The sequence below is a fragment of the Anolis carolinensis genome, chromosome 4 (genome assembly GCF_035594765.1).
Source record: "Anolis carolinensis isolate JA03-04 chromosome 4, rAnoCar3.1.pri, whole genome shotgun sequence".
NCBI lineage: Eukaryota > Metazoa > Chordata > Lepidosauria > Squamata > Dactyloidae > Anolis > Anolis carolinensis.
Genome location: NC_085844.1, coordinates 132,996,718 through 133,017,728, shown reverse-complemented (window position 1 = coordinate 133,017,728; position 21,011 = coordinate 132,996,718).

Below are 21,011 nucleotides of genomic sequence, written 5' to 3'. Positions count from 1 at the left end.
GAGCTGGCTTCAAACTCATGACCTCTCAGTCAGTAGTGATTTATTGCAGCTGGCTATTAACCAGCTGCGCCACAGCCCGGCCTGGCAGTAAGGACACCCTCCTGCCTCTGAAGCGGCCAATCAGCACACATATAGAGGCCCAGTTCAGAAGGGCCCTAAATCAGGTGTACCTTGATTCCTACTATTTCATTGCAGGGTTGCTGTGAGTTTTCTGGGCTGTATGCTCATGTTCCAGAAGCATTCTCTCCTGACGTTTCACCCATATCTATGGCCGGCATAGTAGAAGTAGTCTGCAGTGCCTTTCATGTTTCTTGATTCGTGTTTGGGCAATGCTGCATTTGGTGGTCCCTATGTAGACTTGTCCACCGCTCCATGGTGTACGGTAGACTCCTACAGAGGTGAGAGGTTCCCTCTTGTCCTTTGCTTAACGTAGCATTTGTTGGATTCCCTTAGTGGGTCTGTAGATAGTTAGTAGATTGTGTTTCTTCATCAGCTTCCCTATGTGGTCAGTGGTTCCCTTGATATATGATATATATCCACCTTTCCTCTGGGTGGATCTTTGTCTTTTCTTTCACAGCTTGTTCTTGGTATTGCAGCTCTTCTGATGTCTGTGGTGGAACAAGATGGTTGGGATTTGGAAAACAGCAAACTAAACTGTTCCTTTATTTATATAGTTCAATTTCAGTAGAGAAAAATATTTGGATAGATGAGGATTTCAGTTTTAAAACATTTTTAAAGTAAAAGAGGGATTTGTCTGAAATTATGTTGTTACTGATAGAGAAGTTTTTACTGTACTTGGGTTCCAAGTATTTCTAAACATTTCTAAACTGCTGTAGAAACCAGGGACATCATCAGATGGTCTTCAGGCTCAGTTTACATGCTTTCTCCCAGCTCGTCTGATGAGTTCCTTGGGAAGATTTTACACTGACCCTCAAAGTAACTTCAAACCAGTGTCCCAGACACCAATTGGAGACCACTTGAGGAACCAAATGGGCAGCCAGAATGCTGGTGGACCCCCAAGGGTGAGTTAGATATCCAGCTGCAATACATAGGGAGGAAAGAGTAGGTAACAGCCTTTCTGCATCTCTGGGCTGCCTGACCCCAGGGAGCATTTGATGGCCGCCAAGACAGTTGCAGCCATTTAGGAATAGTTCAGGAAGGTGAAGAAACGCTTATCCAATCAGACAAACTAAAGTTAAACCTTTGTTAGCTCTGTAGCATGCATATAAATTAGTTACATGGAAACCTTTTTTTAAATTCATTTTTATTAAAAGAAAAATATATATTATAATAATAAAAACAAAATACAAAAAATAGATATATAATTGCATTCACAAGTATTTTTCATTACAATAAAAGTGGGGGAACATAAATGGTAAAGAAAAGTAGGAAAATTGAAAGAAGAAAGAAAGCGAAAAAAGAAAAAAAAGAGAGAGACACACACACACACTTTTGTCAACTTCCGATCTCTTCCATAGAAGTTTAGAATTAGGTTCCATATACTTGTAAAGGAATATACATTTCTTTTCTTTAATAGAAAATTACCTCCCATTACTAGAATTGTTTTTTGTATTTGGGAATCAACTTTTTCTTTTTCTCTTATTTTAAATATTCTTTCAAAAGAGTCCAATCAGCTGATTTTTTTGGTATACTTTGATTTCTTTTAAGGCATTGGAAACCTTTTTGAAGACACTTGACTGGTAAGGCTAAATAGAAGCAAAATCTTGCAGGTTCAGATGATAATGGAAAGTGCCTTAAATGTATATTTAAATGTATAATTATGTATATTTTAATGTATATTCTTAATTTTATTGTAATTCTTAATCTTGATGGATTTTTAAATTTGATGAAAACTGTTTTTGATGTGTATGTTTATATTGTAAGCCGCCCTGAGTCCCCTGATGGGTGAGAAGGGTGGGGTAGAAGTGATGTAATAAATAAATAAATAAATAAATAAATGATGAGGCCTGAAAGTTCAGATGATAATGAGGTAGTCTGGGATCTGATAGCAATTCACTGAAAAATATTTTTATGTCATCATCACTTGTGTCTGGGTATGCTTGTCTTCCATGTGTAGTGTCTTGGCGGTGGGTCCGTAGGTGACTGTAGAGCCCTATTCTTGATCCGCATGTTCTTTCGCAGTGAGGACATCGATTTCCAGATGGAAGGCAGTTCCGGTCAGGGTTGGCTTGAAACACCTTCCTCCTGACACGTTTCTCCCTTTCGCCCACAATTTGTGCCTCTTTGAATTCCACAACACTGTTGGTCACAGCTGACCTCCAATTAGAACGTTCAAGGGCCAGAGCTTCCCAGTTCTTGGTGTCTATGAGACAGTTTTTAAGATTGGCTTTAAGCCCACCTTCAAATCTCTTTTCCTGCCCACCAGCATTCCATTTTCTATTCTTGAGTTGGGAGTATAGTAACTGCTTTGGGAGGTGGTGATCCGGCATTCGGACAACATGGCCAGTCCAGCAAAGTCGGTGGCGGAGGGGTATCACTTCAGTGCTGGTGATCTTAGCTTCTTCCAGCACATTGACATTTGGCCACCTGTCTTTCCAAGAGATTTCCAGGCAATGTTGATGGGTGTGACGTCTGTAGACGGTCCACGTTTTGCAAGCGTATAACACGATTGGGAGGACAATAGCTTTATAAGCAAGCACCATGGTATCCCTACGAATGTCCTGATCCTCAAACACTCTCTGCTTCATTCAGGAAAATGCTGTAATCACAGGGCTCAAGTGGTGTTGTATTTCAGTGTCAATGTTGACTTTTGTGGAGAAGTGGCTGCCAAGGTAGAGGAAATTATCAACATTTTCTGACATTATACCTTTAAGCTGTATTTCTGGCATTGCAGAGGGATAGGCTGGTGTCTGCTGAAAGAGCACTTTGATTTCTCGATGTTCAAGCTTTTCATATGCTTCTGCAAAGGTGTTTAGAGTGGCTTGTAGGTCTTCTTCTGAATGAGCACAGATTACATTCTCATCAGCATATTGGAGTTCTATAACAGATTTTTATTTTTATATGACACCTAGGAGATGATACTTGAACCTAAAACCTTGGATATCGGTGGCAGTTAAGAGCAAATCACTTCCCATAAATGGACGGCCACATAATTCTTCCAAATGTCTTGAACTAAAAGCTGCTTTAAAGAAAAAAATCTTCTAAAACCTATAAAACTTGATGCCTTCAGAAAGGATACTGATACATGCAAATTTCATTGAAGTTGGACCCTGAGAAAATATATTGAGAAAGGACACTCAAGAATGTTTCTGTCAATGGGAATAAATGCTTATTGAATCTTTATAAACGGTTGACATCACAATTACAATTTGAAATCCTTTAAAACAGATTGCTCAGGTATTTCTTTTTAAAAAATCACTTTGTATGAAAATTACCAGTTCTGTCAATCCATTTTTAAAAAGATTGTATACTCACCTTCCATTTAAGAATAGTTATTCAAACTGCAACAATTTCATTGGAATATTTCAGTACTGTGTTGCCTGGCAACCTGTCAAAGATTATCTCAATTAATTATAAACCTCTGTTACACCAGGTAAGACAGAAATTTATAAAAATGGAGAAATTAACATTATCCTGGCTAGGAGAACGGTAACTGTTAAAATGTCAATTTTCCTAAGATCTCTTGTTTGTTTCAGACTATTCCCCTCAGACTGTGTCCTTCAAATGTTACTAAGGCTCAGTAGACAAATGTATTCACTGAAATGAAGTGAAGAGTACCTAACTCCGTGAAGTGTACTACACATAAGAAAGGGGGTTTGGGGATTTGAAATTTTAAAAACTACTATTCAACTCTTCAAATAAAACAATTGTTGAGAATCTGCATGAGAAACTGCAAAAACCTGAGCTAGAAAAATTCTTAGAAATGAACAAAACCCTTTGCACAATATTAGTGGGGTTCTGGTCTTCCCTTTGTCATTCTTCAACTCAAATTTATGATCTATTTCTCAAGAGAGAGAGGGCTGGTGAAAATCTGAACAGGGACCGCAATTAGCACCCAGGCACTGCAGACTCTGTAATAATAGACTTTAAGCGAATACAACTGACTTTCTCTTCAAAGTACCTGGTAAATTCATCAAAACAAGCGAGCAAGGTTTCTTATCCTGACCACCCTGGGGGCGCTTCCAGACATCACTAAATCACGGGTTTTAAATGGGGGCAAAAAATCCCAGGATTTCAGAAGCGGTCCACATACACACCTGTTAGTCGTGGGATATCTGCCTCCATTGTCAAGACTTGCTGCTTTGTTCCAGGATTTAGAGGCTCCCAAGATGGCTGACGTGGGATTTTCGCCAGAAACCTCGACAGCTTTTTTTCAAAAGCCCCAGGATGCGGATATGCGTATCACTGCAAAAGTTCCATTCTTTGTCCTGGCATCCAGATGTTTCATGAAGTATCTGTCACACAAACAACCCTAATGGGGTAGGACCACTTCTGCCCAAAGTCAGCACTGCACAATGAAACAAGAACACACACTTTCAAGCTAGGAACAGAACTTTGTCATTATTGACACTTTTTAAAAGCCTGGCTGCCTGGCAATCTATCCAGACTGATTTGGTTGTGTACTTGTGGCATGGAACAATAGGCTACTGTTCCTGAGTTATACATAGGTGTTCCTATTAGCCTCCTGCATGACCTTGGCTCTCGGTCTTTACATTCCTCTTCAGCACATCCATGTCCGAACAGCTAGTAGTAAGTTTTTGCCATTTACTAAACTATACCCATGTTGTCCGCATACACCCAATGAGTAACTAACATGTATAACACAACAACATCATCCTGTTGTTCCCTAGCACAAGTACACCATGAAACCAGTCTGCACAGACAGCCATACAACAAGGTCTGACTAATTACAGTAATTATGACATTGTGTTCCTGGTTTGAAAGTGTCTGTCCCTGTTTCATTGCGTACTACTTAATGTGAAAGTACTTGTTGCACCCCAGGAACTTCATTTTTCTGCCACAAACTTCATTAAACAGGTGAAGGACAAAGTTCCTCTTTCCAGGACAAAGTTTTTGCCTTCTCCTCAAGTGTTACCTTCTTTTTAGAAACCGACCAATCAGAAACAAACAACTAAAACCCAGGAACAAACTCAGATTTAAAAATCCCATGATTTCCGAGTGCAGGGACATACAGACATGCGAAGATCCAGATATTCGGCTAAAAGCTGTGATATTCCTGCACTTGGAAATCTTGCGTTTTTTGCCTTTTGTAGTGATTCCTTCCAGGTTTACAGAGACTGGCATCTGGCCACCCTCTGGATTGCTGTGGCAGCTCCTGAGATAAAGGTACTGTTTGGACGGGCCTTGAGCATGATCTTAGAAGACTAGTGCTCATCAATAAGTAAATCTTTGCTGAATGGTGTGTTAATGATAAAACAGAAAACGATAGAGCAGGGGTTCTCAACCTGTGGGTCCCCAGATGTCTTAGCCTACAGCTTCCAGAAAACCCAGCCAGTTTACAGCTGTTAGGATTTCTGGGAGTTGAAGGCCAAAACATCTGGGGACCTGTGATGTCTCAGGGACCTTTGGCCCATGACCCCGCAGCCATCATAGATCAAACTGAAGAGGATTTGGGCTTTCTTCCATCTTAGCAAGATTCCGTCCCTTTCCAGATGTCTCCTGTTGACATTTTCGTGCCAGAACCAATTAGAGACGCCCTTGAAACAGAGCCTGTTTCTCCGGAAAGTTTGGTGTTTGATAGAAGGGCCTTTCTCAAAACAGATCGCTCCCAAAAGCAGATTTTAAGGAGAAGCGCGAGATTAACGGGGAGAGGCTAAACCGTTTCCCTTGGGAAGTTTCGGGGAGGCAGGCATCTGGTACGATGTTGAAACAGTTCCATTCGCTGGGAAGATTTGGGGAGTCAAACACCTGCTTGGGGGGAGCTCTTGAACTTCCATAAAAGTTCTGCACTGAGTTTTCCCTATTGCGGTGTCAACGTGACTATTGATTGAAGAACATCGTCTCTTGTTCCTGAGCTTCCAAGCGGCCCTCCGGTGTGTTTACTCATGAGTAGACCGGGAGTTGCGTCCCACTCCTTGCCAAGTTTGGACTGCGTTTCAGAACCACCAAGAAATACCTTGCCTAGCCTTGAATCCTTGTTCTGGACTTTACTTCAAGAATCTCCCTGTGAAACCTTGCTCTTTCCCCACTGAAACTTCCAAGAGTTTGAGTGTGTTTCGGTTATTTGGATTATAGACTTTGGACTCTAATACTGGACATATAACTTCATTTTATTGGACTAAATTTGATCTTCTCTAAAAGGTCAACTGCTAGACTATATACTCTGCTTATTTTTGTTTAGAACTTTTATTGCTTTAATAAAGATATTAGATTATTTATTGGCCTCCATGTTGGTTTCCAGTGTTCGCGCTGCTTAGGGGTGTTACAGGACCCACAGGTTGAGAACCACTGGTTTAGGGTGTTTTTCTCCCTCGTCCCTCCCCCCCCCCTCTTTTTTTTTTCTTTTTTCCTCTTTTCTTTTTGGCTTAGCTTACTTCCTTGGAGTAGACACATATTTTTGGTTCTGTCCTCAATTGCAAATATAGTTATATAACAAAAGAGAAGAACACATGTTGTTGGCAGTATCATGATGTCAATCTTCTATTCATATGTGGTGGTCATGTCTTTATTATAGCGTATAATTTTAGCATGAAGCTTTTTAAGAAGTTTTTTAAAAAATCCTTAATTGAAGGAATGAATCCATTCTGGCTATTGGTTGACTCTGACAGTTTCTAGAAAGAGATATATCATTTCTTCATAAGGAATTAATTGGTTTTCTTTGTAAGACTGCCAGACTGGAAATTGCCTATCATTGGAAGGAGGCCCATGGTTTCTCATCAGCAAAATGGAAACACGAGGTGTGGACTATAACATTAAGAGGAAGGTTAGCTTCTCAGCTGAGAGATTTATGAAATGACCAAGATAACAAATCTGATTTTCATTGGTTGATACAAGTAGAATACAACACAATATATTTTTGTCTCAGAAAAAACATTTTAGAATAGGAAAGAGAGATTTGATCTATACTTTGTTACAAGAGCCCCTAAGAGCTGTCTTTCATGTGTGGGTGTAAGCTAGCAGTCATTATTGGGGTTGAATCTCCCTGGATGCTCCTTCCTGGGCCAAGAGAACAAAGAGACTCACTGACTTATTGAAGAAGGGGAAGTGACCTCTGCAGGTACGAAAGAAGCAAAAGGACGGAGTACATAGATCAAAGAAAGAAACAGCGATGAAACAAAAGGCAGGCAAAGTCTAGGCTCCCCTCTTTCACTAATCACTTTCTACAAGCATTGATAGTTCTTTGTTTCCAGCAAGGTGGAGGTGTTTCTGTATGTTTTCACATTTAGGAGAACTTAGTATGGCTTTCAGGGGAAATAACACATTAAAAAAAATAGAATGTGGAGGGCTTTGAGTATTGGTGAGACCGCAGGTGTCACAAAAGTGGGTTTTAGTTTTTCTCACCTCTGTTTTAAGTTTCAATATCTTTCTAAAAAGCGGTTCAAATCCACGAGACAGGGTGAGCTCCCATCTGTCAGCTCTAGCTTCACATGTGCGGACATGAGAGAAGTCCCCAAAAGGATGGTAACACTGTTGGGTTATCTAAGCAATCATGCATGCATTTTCAATGTGGGATGGTTTATGTAGTTAGTTTTGTTTGTTGCTTAATAACCTGAGCCAAGCTGCATTCCAAAGTTGATGGCACCATTTAAGTGTTTTGCATGTGATGTGGGAAACGGGAGTATCCTTTCTGGGGACACACAGGAAGTGATGTACATATGCCTCTTCCTGTCTTTTCTCTTCTCTCCTGCCTGACCATGCCATGCCATGCTGATGTTCCTGTTTGTTAAGAGATATGCAGTATCCTGAACTGTTTTTTCTTTTGGAACTACAGTAGAGTCTCACTTATCCAAACCTCGCTTATCCAAGCTTCTGGATTATCCAAGCCATTTTTGTAGTCAATGTTTTCAATATATTGTGATATTTTGGTGCTAAATTCGTAAATACAGTAATTACAACATAACATTACTGCATATTGAACTACTTTTTCTGTAAAATTTGTTGTATAACATGATGTTTTGGTGCTTAATTTGTAAGATCATAACCTAATTTGATGTTTAATAGAATTTTCCTTAATCCCTCCTTATTATCCAAGATATTCGCTTATCCAAGCTTCTGCCGGACCATTTAGCTTGGATAAGTGAGACTCTACTGTAAGATGTTTTTACCTGTATGACCATCATCATGCAAGATTGTGAATAAACATATTTTGCTATTTTATTTTGATGTCTCTGATTTTTATTTTATGCGCATTACTTTTTAAAGGGAAAGGGAGGCTGGCTATTTTGTCTTATTGTTTATTTCCTTTTTACCTCTGCTCACATAAACCCCTAGTCTTCTGCGTTTTTTTGTTACTCTGCACCAATATTTAACCATATTGGTTTCATAATTCTAACAGGTTATGAATATATATTTATATTAAACACATCCGGGCATCCCCTGGGCAACGTCTTTGAAGACGGCCAGAAGCAACTTGCCTCAATTCGCTTCTGACACGGTTTAAAAAATCCATGGATCATATCAAAATCCATATCTTTGTTCCTCAAACCTGCCCTCAATTTATATATGAGGTCAATTTATATGGTAGTCTAACGTTTGCAGCCAGATTGGTCCATTAGAATAATAATATCTGAATACTAATCAAAATATTATAAAATAGTGGTCTGATTTGTAGGATTTTTAGGCAGAGTGCTGTTATTAAATATAAATAGCCAATGTCACTTTTTTCCAGAAATGAAGAATATAGAGTAGTAATTTCATAGTGAAAGCAAACTGTTTCATGATCTATGAAATAATACATATTGAATGAGAAGCTGTGTGGGAGGACAATATTTTGTGTTTCTATCGAGCCCAAAAATCATTAATGACTGACCCTGGTCAAAACCATAGTGACTACATATATAATCATCAGAATCAACATCACTCTGCTTTTTTACCAGTTTTGATCTCAAGGTAGCTTACAACAGGAAATAATGAAACAAATGTAGTTAAAATTTAACATCCTAAAAAAGTTAAAAATCAATGAAACCATAATAAACCTGAAACCTCCAAAAATCAATTCTCAGACGCCCACCAGAATGAAAACTTTTTTCTTCTTTGGGAAAGATAGTAAGAAAAGTGCTTGTCCAGCCTCTCTAAACAGAGAATTCCAGAGTCTGGGAGCAACCACAAAAGCTGTCATGGTGGCACCTTGAATTCTGCCTGGAAATGGACAGACAGCCAATAGAGCTCTTGCAAAAAGAGAGTTGAGTGCTCCCTGTAGCCAGCCCCAGTTAGCAATCTGCCTGCAGCTGTTTGGACCAGCTGGAGGTTTTGGACACTCTTCAAAGAAAACTCCATGTAGAAGGTGTCACCGTAATCCAAAGAGAATGCAACCTAGGCCTGTGTCACTATGGTCAGGTATGACATCTCAAGGAATGGGCACAGCTGTCTTACAAGACTTACCTGTGCAAATGTCCTCTTGGTCACTGTCAAAATGGAGACTTACATCTTCAGGAGAAGTGTAACCCATCCAACACAGGCTAAATGCCCATTCCCTGATCTATTTATCAACTAATAAGGAATATGTCTATCTTGTCTGAATTAAGTTTATTTTTTTTGTCTTGATCCAGTCCATTATTGATGACAAGCAATAGTTTAGGATCAACATAGCATCCTTAAATCGAAGTGAAAATAAACAATAGAATTAGGTGTCTTCCACATACTAATGGCAATAGACCTGAAAACTCCAGACTACCTCTCCCAGTAATTTCCTATATATGTTAACTTACCAAGATCATATTCAAGGAGTTGAACGGAGATTCCTCAGGACCGTTTTCTGAGTTTGCCATCAAGGAAGAAACAAAGCCACTGTAAAACAGTACATCCAAGTCCCATCTCACCAAGGAGCCAGAGGAATACTACTGAGGGCACTTTCAAACATAAACTCATGCCGAAGCAGGTTAAAAAAAACCCACTTCAGCAAGCGCTTAAGTTCACACGCACACTCAAAAATCCGGTCTTTCCTGGGCAGGATGTCTAGATGCCATTCCGGTAACTACCAGCTTAAAACAAGCTTAATTAAAAAAGAAAAAAACTTACCTGGCCGCCATTACGGTGGTCCTTCTGTTCTCCTGGTGCGTCATTTCTATGCACCAGGACAACAGAAAGACCACCATAATGGCAGCCTGGTAATTTTTAGAAAATTTAAGCTTGTTTTGGGAGCTTGGGGGGGAAATCTCCAGGAGCCCAAAAGGTGCATGATGGCAAATGGGAACTCACCCCCAGTTAGTTTCTGGACTACCTGAGGTGAGTCTCCACAGCCCAATACCCCATTAGAAGTCCCAGATCTAATGGGGTATCTAATTAATTCGGTACAAAGCAGCATTTACCCTCTTTGTCCCAAATTAATTCATTTTACTTGAGGCATAATTTAGATGCCTCAGGTAAAAGCCCAGCAGGCCCCACATTTTGGGGCCTGTCTGGAAGGGCGCTGAGAGATCCTGCAGAACAAAAAAGAAACAAACTCTCCCTGTTCTTGTTTTCTGCTGCCCCGGAGACTAGGACGCGGAACAATGGCTTTAAACTACAGGAAAGGAGATTCCACCTGAACATTAGGAAGAACTTCCTCGCTGTGAGAGCTGTTCAGCAGTGGAACTCTCTGCCCCGGAGTGTGGTGGCGACTCCTTCTTTGGAGGCTTTTAAGCATAGGCTGGATGGCCATCTGTCAGAGGCGCTTTAAATGCGATTTCCTGCTTCTTGGCAGGGGGTTGGACTGGATGGCCCATGAGGTCTCTTCCAACTCTATGATTCTATAATTCTATGTTGCTTGGATAAGTCATCCACTGTGAAAATATAGCCACTTCTGTCCTATAACCAGTCTTGAAACTAAATTGAAATGGATCTGATAATTTGTATCATTCAAGAAACTCTGGAGGCCACCACACACTCCAGTGCCTTGCCCCCAAAAGGAATGCTGGAGGCTGTCCATTGATTATCCATTATGATGGGACCTAAAGAGGGTTTTAGACATGCTGGAATGTTGCCTTGTTTTAGTGGAACATTAATCACTTCCTCTAAACCAACCACTCAGCCAGTCTCTATCTTTTTAATAAGCCAGGAAAAACAAGGATCTAAACACTATATGACAGTCTCACCTCTTCAAGAATTCTTACCACATTTTCAGGGTATACACATTAAAATATATCCATTATCACTGGAAAAGCAACACCCACTGTTACTTCCTCTGGATCTATCGAGTTTTCCCCAACAGGCAGTTGAGTGGTCTGGATTATCCTTGACCACTCAGTACAGTTCTGCTGGCTGCCTTTTTACAAATCCGTTTGGCACAAAAAAAATGTATTACCCTAGAGTAGGTCCTCGGATCACCTTTAGTTTATGTTCTATCAGTTCCACCCGGAATTTTCTGTCAACGTTCTCATTTCCATCCCAATTGTTTCATGGCCACTAGCTCCTTGAAAAACTAGATGGATGCTCTGGTTCCACTTCACAAGAGAAAACACTCAGAAATGAATATATCAGCCAGCCAGGCCATTTCTCTGTTCCAAAGGGACATACCAACCAAGCCTTCAACAGAATCATTGACCAAGGCAGCAAGAAACTTTGCGAGAGCAGTCAACAATCCATCTGAAACCATAAGGCTCCTGGGGTGGATCATCTAAATGGGTCCTATACCCCTATAGAAATTCTAAATCCCAACAAGTCTAAAGTAGGTAAAGTGTGCCCAGCAGCAAGAGCAGGCCAGATACCCTTTGGGACAGAGTCATGGTTTCCTCCAGAATGGACATCCCTGGGTTCCTTAATTTGCATGACCCCACCCACTACCTCTATCTTAACCCTTTCCTACCCTTTCCTATGGTACACAGTTCACAGAGGAACTGATCAGCAACTGAACAAGAGGTTTGGGGAGAATACACCATGATTTACAGAGTTGTACTTGACCTACATCCAGAGAGCACCAATGATGGATCTGGACCAAACTTGCCACAGATGATGGGACTTGCAGTACCTTCACTGATACTGTGACCTCCACCAACAATGGGCTGGGACCAAACTTGGCACAGAGAATCCCCATAACCAACTGAACATACTACAAGGGTTAGTGGGAATGGAACTTGATTTTGGGAGTTATAGCTCACCTACATCAAGAGAAACAGTGACCCCCAGCAAAAATGGATCAGGACCAAACTTGGCACAGAGAAGCCCCATGACCAACTGAACATACTGGAGGGGTTAGTGGGAATGGACCTTGATTTTGGGACTTATAGTTCACCTACATCCAGAGAAACTGACTCCCATCAGCAATGGACTGGAATCAAACTTCGCACAGAGAAGCCGCACGACCAACTGAACACACAACAGGGGGTTGTGGAAATAGACTTTGATTCTGGGAGTTGTAGTTCACCTGCATCCAGAAGCACTGAACCCAGCTGACGATGGATCTGGACCAAACTAGGCACACAGACCCAATATGGCTGTGGTTTGGGGGTGATTGCCCTTGGAATCTGGGAGTTTTAGTTCACTCTTATCCAGAGAGCTCTTATCCAGAGAGCACAGCCAAAGATGGATCTAGACCAAACTTAAGTGATATTACCTAACATCCCAAAACAAAGTAAGCCTTCTAATAACCTGAACACCACTCGGTCCCCAGCTAGCTTAGAAATAGAATTAGACAATACATTTTAAAGATAACACTAAATGGCCACTGGAATATTGATTTTATTCCCAATACCCATAGGAAATCATTGGCTATTTGAGAGAAATAGGCTGATCTTTGCGGAGGGACTGCTAAAATCAGGTTAATGCTTTCCTAAACCATTTTGAGAAACAGCCCATTTGTTTGGAGAGTTTTAATGAGGGGCTCAATATGCTATCTGTGGGCATGTAAACATTTTCAGGACATTCTGAACCTTCAGTCATCATTGCTTTGATGCATTTCAGGATGATCCCTAGAATCTGCTGGACAAGTGATCATTTAATGAGTTCCTTAAAGATCTCTGTGCAAGTAAGTACTTTGAGTTGTTACCTAAGACATTAATGCTTACATGTGGCAAGTATTTTGATTTGGAAATTCTTGTTGTAATTGAAAAGATATTCAATGGAGGAAGCCACAAACCTAATTTTGCAAGACCCTAGCAGGTCTGTTAATAACAGACTCTTTGAGGTCACTTATTCACATGGTCATCTTAAATCAAAGACAACTGGATGGAAATTAACAGTAAACAGTTAGGTGCCCTGAATCTCCCCTCTACCAACTTCAACAACACACCAGCTGGCACAGTGGGTGTAAGTGACCTGCTGTTATAGTGGGACCATAGAACAATTTGATTATTTCCTGTATTTCTATAGTGGCAATGCACTCAAGTAGTTCACAGTTTTCGTAAGGAATTTATGCTTTCATATTGTGTTCTCCACCTCAGCATGTGACTATTTGATAATAATAAACTGCACACGAGGCTCAGTCCCGCACCTGTTATCTGGTTCCTGCAGATGTCTCAGAGGAACAAAACCACATAGCAAGGTCTTTTACTTATTATAGTTTTGCTAGTGAAGGCATTCCTCTCATTATGCCATTCAGCAACTGGTCCCAAGGAAGGAGCTGAAGAGAAACTCCCATGAGACATTAAAATGGGAAAGAGGAAGTATTCTGCTCCTGGGAAAGTTTTTTTTAATGAACTCCAAGCTATTGTGTTATGTCCTTCCTCTTCTCCAATTCCTCCCTTCCTAAAGCTGGGATGGCAATCATGACAAGATGTTTATCGGATCAGGTAAGCATACCCACAGCTGTTTCCTGCTTAGCCAAGACCAGGCAGGAGGTGAATAATAAGAAACCTCTTATGCTCAAGGAACGCACGCAAGAAATATACATGGAGTTTAGAAAAATGCTTTTTGCTAGTTCTTGTAATGCAACTTCAACTATTGTATATTTCAGTAAGTGAAAGGGTTGTGTTTTTTAAAGAAACAACAGACCAGGGATCAAAACCTATACCTCTAGAATGTTCAGATATCTGGGGGCCTAAAAACTGAAAATTAAGCAAAATAGAGCCTGGGGTGAACCTGAAACGCCACTGCAGTTGCTTAATAATAATAATAATAATAATAATAATAATAATAATAATAATAATAATAATAATAATAATAATAATTTTTAAAAAAACAGGAAAAACTCAGCCGCTATCAGGACCTCAAGATTGAACTTCAAAGACTCTGGCAGAAACCAGTGCAGGTGGTCCCGGTGGTGATCGGCACATTGGGTGCCGTGCCAAAAGATCTCAGCCAGCATTTGGAAACAATAGACATTGACAAAGTTACGATCTGCCAACTGCAAAAGGCCTCCCTAGTGGGATCTGCGCGCATCATCCGAAAATACATCACACAGTCCTAAACACTTGGGAAGTGTTCGACTTGTGATTTTGTGAAACGAAATCCAGCATATCTATCTTGTTTGCTGTGTCATACAATAATAATAATAATAATAATAATAATAATAATAATAATAATAATACAGTGTTCCCTCACTACTTTGCAGTTCACTTTTTGTGGATTCGCTGTTTCACGGTTTTTCAATAAACTCTAAAACAATATTATAAATCACAAAAAATTACAATTTACAGTATAAGGAAGGTAGGAAGGAGAAGCCGAAGGGAGAGAAAAGGAGCCCAGGCAGCAACAGGAGGAGAAGGAGGCGATTTATCAACACACAATTGGTTGATAAAGACTTAAAATAGTGTATAACTACTAAAATAATGTATAAATATTAAAATATATATAGTGTCCCTACTTCACGGATTTTCACTTATTGCAAGGTGGTCCTGGAATGTAACCCCCGCGATAAGTGAGGGAACACTGTAGTAGTAGTAATAATAATAATAATAATAATAATAATAATAATAATAATAATAATAATCTTTTATATATCCCACCACATCTCTCCGAAGGGACTCGGGGCAGCTTACAAAGGCACTCCAGGGTGCATACAGCAGGTAAAAAACAATTCGTAAGTATAAAACAAGTCACATAAAATTATAACAACAGCCCCTGTCAACACATATAAAATAAAATCAAAATAATACCATCTAAAAACATCAGTAGATAAAACTAGCTGCCATTGATTCACAAAGTGCCAAGTGTAAGCTTCATATAGGCCCATTCAGCCTCATAGGTAAAAGTCATGTCCAACTCTGGGGGTTGGTGCTCTTCTCCATTTCTAAGCTGAAGAGCCAGTGTTGTCCGTAGATGCCTCCAAGGTCATGTGGCCAGCATGACTACATGGAGCATTGTTACCTTCCCACCAGAGCGGTGCCTATTGATCTACTCATATTTGCATGTTCTCAAACTGCTAGGTTGGTAGAAGCTGGGGCTAACAGTGGGAGTTCACCCCGCTCCCTGGATTCGAACTGCTGACCTTTCGGTCAGCAAGTTCAGCAGTTCAGCAGTTTAACCCACTGCTCCATTCAGCCTACTTGAGGTCAAAAGCCTGTTTAAACATCCATGTTTTTTCAGGCTGGAATGGAAGGATTGAAGGGTGGGGGCTAATGTGAACTATGATAAACTGTGGTTATATAGTGGAACAGGCACCTTCAGCATAGCACTTCTCTCTATTCACACAATTGAGCCAATTAAAAATCCATGGTCCTATATTCTTGTAAATCTGCCTTCCTGTACTTCCACTTCTCTGTAATTTTTTTTAGCAATTACACGGATTCAGCAATGGATAACAAAAAAGCCTGGCAAATATTATTGTAATACACAATACACAAAACAAACATCTTGGAAACAGGGCGGGAGAGAGTGGACCAGGAGTTGAATCCCATCACCATCATCACTTTACCACATCATACCAACACAGAAGGAGAACAGACCCATTTCACACGGTAGGTGATAGGAACATTGAAGGACTGTTAGCTATTGACAGGTTAATTGTGGGAAGGAAGCAGTTCAGCACATGGCATCGTCTGATAGGGACTGTCACCTTCACCAACTTCAATGCCAGTTTGCCAGCCTTGTGTAATAAAGTCCCTAGTATCTCAACTGCCCAGATATTTTGTTGCTAAATTTAGGCACTCCTGCCTCCATCATTCATTTTGGGAGTCATACTGCAAAATATGCAAAAAGTTACAATGTTCTCTGTTCATGTACCTATGCTGTATAGTTCTGGGTCCTCTCTTCTTGTTGTTGTTTATTCGTTTAGCCGCTTCCGGCTCTTCATGAGCTCATGGACCAGTCCACGCCAGAGCTCCCTGTCGACCGTCGCCACCCCCAGCTCCTTCAAGGTCAAGCCAGTCACTTCAAGGATACCATCCTCTCTTCTTATCTCTACAATATTAGATAGTAGAGGCACATAAGCCTGTTATATATTCCAGGACCCCAAACTACCTATCTTGTACTTATGAGATTAGCCTTAGGACCTCATCACACTTACCAATTTAAGCATCCCAGAATGCTTGCTAGCCAGTTGAAGGACGAATAGGCATGCAGTCCATCAACTTCTGACTAAGATCCCTCCCCCAACTGGCATGGGGCAGTCAACACGGGAAGGCTTCTGTGTTGTGCTGGCTCCACTTCTGCCCTATTTGGGCAACGCTTCCCCGAGTGATGTGGAAACGTCACTGCGCTGGAGCTGTGTGTCGAAGTCTCCCCGCATGATTGCTGTTTCACCACATTTGCTGTTGAAATGGCACGGAAGGCATGTGATAAGGTCCTTAGTACCTTGACTGGTACAGCTTGGCTGAGATTCTGCATTGGAAACCGAGGTGTATCATGAAGCTATGTCTACATAGTTATGCCTTCCAGTGCCAGCATCTCAACTCACTATGTAAGTAAGTAGTGCAGCCACACACAGGGACAGACATGTCTACAGTGTTGGGTGAATTTGTGGAAACACATCCAGCTAGTTTCTAGTAGCTGTGGATACAGCAAGAGGCATCTACAGGGACTTCCAGAGTTCTTTAGGAGGTCTCTGCAAACCAAGTCCGTGCAGAATTTTGACCTTTGCATTGACCAAAAGAATAATTGCAATGATGTGCATCTGAATCACATCACTGTAAGTCAGCAACAGAATGCCAGGCTTTGAAATATGCCAGTTCTCAGGTCTCTGCTGCCATTAGAGAAACTATAAGAGCCACTTCATACCAATTAAACAATTGTTATTCCATAGACTAAAGAAACTGACCCACAAACCCTTCCACATTACAATATCCTTAGATTGTATCTGCAAACATAAACTCAGAAGCAAAGTAATGTGCAATTACTTGTGTGATATCTGCCCTCATTTAATTGAAAGATCCGAGAATGTATGCCTCCATGCAGATCAGTCCCCACAATGCTTTATCTGCACAAGTAGTGTTGCGTGGGAGTACATGATTGTTCCCTTTATCATGGAAAGCTAATCCTAGGACAGATGAATGAGATTCTATCAATGATGCCAGCAGATGAGCAAGACTGTATTCATTTCTTCCTGCTAGGCATGTTCTTGAAGGGCTTTGCTTATTAGAGTGAGCATAATGGAGACAATCTCCCACCATGATCACCGGTTTCTATGGGCAATGGACTGACTGAAGCTTAACTTGGAGAATGCTTCTAAGGAGTCAGAAATTCTGATATACTGTGTCGGTGATACCTTTATCAATCCAACCAATATGCTCAAACATGGCCACTCTAGCTTTTGAAGCCACCTGGCCTCTGCATCAGCCAGAGACAATAAAAATCATGAAGGATCTCATAGGTCAGCATCGTACTTTATTGAAGGAAGTTCTATGACTCTGATCTGCAGCAATAAAATCCTCTTGCTAGCATTTTTAGCATGCATGTCACATATACAACACTTAAGGTAGTAACTGGTTTCTCAACAAAAAGAAGAACAAAAATATAAACCTTTGCTCATATCAAGGGCCCATATATAAAATGGGATTTGGTTGTACGAACCTGTTTAGATACCATAATCATATACGGTAATACAGTAGAGTCTCACTTATCCAACATAAGCGGGCCGGTAGAACATTGGATAAGCGAAAATGTTGGATAATAAGGAGGGATTAAGGAAAAGCCTATTAAACGTCACATTATGTTATGATTTTACAAATTAAGCACCAAAACATCATGTTTTTACAACAAGTCTGCCACTTGTTTGGGAGCGTGGCTGCATTTGTGTTGTTGGGCGTGTTGGCCTGCTGCATGTTGCTGCCTAGAAAAACAGCTGTGGATCCAGGCAAGAGGCAGACTGTGTTGGATAATACAGAACGTTGGATAAGTGAATGTTGGATAACGAGACTCTATTGTACATATATTTGTCAGTCTGTGGTATCTGTAGAGCTGTCTTTTGATGCCACATTTCAGATATGTTGAACCTCTTATCCACTTTCTTCACTGTCCAACTTCCACAACCGTACATAGAGATTGGAGACACAATAGTAGGGGCCACCCTGGCTGTAATATATGATTATATATCTCAGAAGACAAGGAAGGCATACATTCAATCAATCAATCACTCAATCAATTAATCAATACATTTACTTTTAATTATCTTGCCTAGTTCTTTCATAGCTACCCTTCCAAATTATATTTTTCTTCTGATTTTTTTATAATACTCTGCATTCTGCTTTATGACTAAGCCAAAGTGTGAAAGACTATTTTAATGTCCTCATTTTCTAGCTTTGGGTTATGTAAATCATCTATAGTTATTGTTTTGTTTTCTTACTGCTCCGCTGTAATCCTGCTTTGCCCTTTCTTCCTTGACTTTCTTCAGCATTCGTTCCAGGTCTTTGCTATTTTCTGCTATTAGTCATCTGCATATCTTAAGTTGTTGGTGTTCCTTCCTCCAATTTTCACACCTCCTTCCTCCGACTAAACCAGCTCTATGTGTCATATGTTCAGCATACAAGGTAAACAGGATGATCAAATGTAGCTTTGTCTGATTCCTTTGCCAATTGGAATTCTGTGTGCCCATATTCTGTCCTGACAGTGCTCTCTTTCTTGAGTACAGGTGACGCATCAAGACATTGAAATGATCTGGCACACCTTCTTCTTTAAGAGCGACTCATTGCTTTTCATGAACAAGATGCTCAAAGTTTTGTTGTTGTCTATAAAACACAGGTTGATTTTATTCTGAAATTCTTTAGTCCTCTCCATTATGCAGCATGCTTTTTCAAGATTATCTATATTGCTCATTTCCTTTCTTGAACCCAGCATTTTTCATTCATATATATGGAAGGTAAACCCATAGCTAAGGGGGGAGAGTTACAGGATAATAATAATAATAATAATAATAAGAAGAAGAAGAAGAAGAAGAAGAAGAAGAAGAAGAAGAAGAAGAAGAAGAAGAAGACAAGACCTGGCTCTGGCTCACGAATGGGACCCTGAAGAAGGAGACAGAAGGCCTGATCCTTGCAGCCCAGGAGCAAGCCATCAGAACAAATGCAATTAAGGCCAAGATCGAAAAATCAGCTGATGACCCAAAATGCAGACTGTGCAAGGAAACCGACGAAACCATTGATCATATCCTCAGCTGCTGTAAGAAAATTGTACAGACAGACTACAAACAGAGGCACAACTATGTGGCCCAAATGATTCATTGGAACTTATTCCTCAAGTACCACCTGCCAGCAGCAAAGAACTGGTGGGATCACAAACCTGCAAAAGTATTGGAAAATGAGCACGCAAAAATACTGTGGGACTTCCGAATCCAGACTGACAAAGTTCTGAAACACAACACACCAGACATCACAGTTGTGGAAAAGAAAAAGGTTTGGATCATTGATGTCGCCATCCCAGGTGACAGTTGCATTGACGAAAAACAACAGGAAAAACTCAGCCGCTATCAGGACCTCAAGATTGAACTTCAAAGACTCTGGTAGAAACCAGTGCAGGTGGTCCCGGTGGTGATGGGCACATTGGGTGCCGTGCCAAAAGATCTCAGCCGGCATTTGGAAACAATAGACATTGACAAAATTACGATCTGCCAGCTGCAAAAGGCCACCCTGCTGGGATCTGCACGCATCATCCGAAAATACATCACACAGTCCTAGACACTTGGGAAGTGTTCGACTTGTGATTTTGTGATATGAAATCCAGCATATCTATTTTTTTGCTGTGTCTTAATAAAATAACAACAACAACAACAACAACAACAACACACTTTATTTATATTCCACTCTATCTCCCCGGAGGGACTCAGAGCGAATTACAGAACACATATAAGGCAAACATTCAGTGCCTTTTACACAATGACATACAATACACAGACAGAGGTAAAGGTCTTCCCCCTGTTTCATTTCTGAAGGTGATGCTCAATTCTGACCATGGGGAAGTGCTCTTGTTCTATTTTTCCATGCTGAGGAAGCTGTTACCCGTAGATATCTCCAATCTGCCACCAGCATGTTTTGCATATCTGCACAGGGCACCCTTTTACCTTCCCACCGAAGCTGTACCTATTGATCTGCTTGAATTGCATGCTTTCAAACTGTTAGGTTGGCAGCAAACTGGGGCTGACAGTCAGGAGCTCACCCCAACTCACAACTTTGAACTGCCAGCCTTCCGGTTGACAGATTTCCTGCAGCTAATGGTTTAACCCTCTGCATTACCGCAGCTATAACCCCCTGGCTAAAAAAATTTTCAGGTTAAAAAAATAATCTGGTTTAGTCATGAATTTTAACTGGTTCACCAAATCCCCGTGCTAAGTCACTGCTGTCTGGCTCTTCCCCCTTTCAGAGCTCTCTCTTACATCTGACTTTGTTGTAGCTCAGCCGTCAGGTTCTGCCCTTCCAGAGAAGATGGAGGGTGAATCAGAGTTTGATTCGGATTTTGGGCCCCTCCAGGATTTGGATCAAAGCCTAATGGCTTTGCAGGTGCCCGAAGTTGTGCTTACAGAAGATCCTTTAATTGGAGGACATTCCGATGTTCAGTCAAGGTTGGTTTTGCCAGATGTTGTTGTTGCGGAG